The sequence below is a fragment of the Sinocyclocheilus grahami genome, unplaced genomic scaffold (assembly GCF_001515645.1).
Source record: "Sinocyclocheilus grahami isolate Dianchi unplaced genomic scaffold, SAMN03320097.WGS_v1.1 scaffold832.1, whole genome shotgun sequence".
Classification (NCBI taxonomy): Eukaryota; Metazoa; Chordata; class Actinopteri; order Cypriniformes; family Cyprinidae; genus Sinocyclocheilus; species Sinocyclocheilus grahami.
The window spans coordinates 312422-313966 of NW_015506011.1; positions in this window are offsets into that span (position 1 = coordinate 312422).

The following is a 1545-nucleotide window of genomic DNA, read 5'->3' on the forward strand; positions in this document are numbered from 1 at the left end:
GGATACTGTGTGTACCAGCAGCAGCCAATCACAGGAGGGGGAGGATACTGTGTGTATCAGCGGCAGCCAATCACAGGAGGAGGAGGATACTGTGTGTACCAGTGGCAGCCAATCACAGGAGGAGGAGGATACTGTGTGTACCAGTGGCAGCCAATCACAGGAGGGTTAGGATACTGTGTACCAGCGGCAGCCAATCACAGGAGGAGGAGGATACTGTGTGTACCAGCGGCAGCCAATCACAGGAGGAGGAGGATACTGTGTGTACCAGTGGCAGCCAATCACAGGAGGGTTAGGATACTGTGTACCAGCGGCAGCCAATCACAGGAGGAGGAGGATACTGTGTGTACCAGCGGCAGCCAATCACAGGAGGGGGAGGAGCAGCTCCTTCCTCACTGAATGTCATTTCAAAGGCAGGAATGAAGCGGAGCGCTGCTGCCCTTCTGTGGCCAGATCTACAACATCAGATATATGCATACTAAAACAGATTGAGACATTTAATGCAAGAAATCATTGTTTTTCATCCAGAATTTGGTCTGTTTTGCTTCCGTAACATGTCTTCTTCTGTCATGACTAGTGGAAATGAAAACATTCAAAAGTCTTTATTCTATTGCACTTTATCTATTTGAATCCGTAGAATTCAGTTGCAATACATATCTTTCAGAAATCTCCTATAGTTTTACTCCCATCTATATTCCAATTCATTTCTAAAAACGTGGTGAAAATGTTTTTTTTTCTGATTTATGAAGTGATAAGAAAAATCCAAAATCAATTCTCTAAAAAAAAATATTTTAATATGTCAACAAAAACAAACAAGAAGTGTGGTCCTGGCTTTATCCAATGTTCAGAGTTCTGTTCTGGAAATATATGCAAATTGGTGCATATTTAATTAGAGAATGCCTCATTTGCATATTTAAAACATTTCATAATATATATTTGAATTCACCTGTTTTGCCTTAAGTCACATTTTGAAACGTCTGCATGTTCATTGCATCATATAACAAAATATCAAACCAAGTAGCGCCTGTAAATAAATTATTTTATAGTGTCCTTGTTACATGTATTTACTACAGTGATAACAATAAATTATGCATAATTACATGCAACTAACCCTCATCCTAAACCGTAAGTCCAGTATAGTATAGTAGTTAATTAATATAATTCAGTACTTAAATGTATAGCCACTTTTGCAATGATTTTTAATCATCTGCTGTCAGTGTGATTTAGTGTTATTTCATAATGCTGCTTTAAACTACTTTCTGTGAATGTGCAAGACTGCTATAGGTAAATAACTAAAGTGCAGTAAAACTGTCTGCACTACAAACCAGTGTGTTTTTGATTATAATACATTAAAATATCAAGCAGCATAAAAATAAACCTGCTGTAAATAACTGGAAAAGCCTCACACATTCATGTTACAAATGCTCTTACATTACAGAGAAGCTTGATAGAGTCAGTTCTCCTCAGTGGAGCCACAGCTGTAGAGAATCAGTCAACATGCTCCACCAGCGTTTGACAAACAGGGCCTAAACTGCTTAGACTAGTATT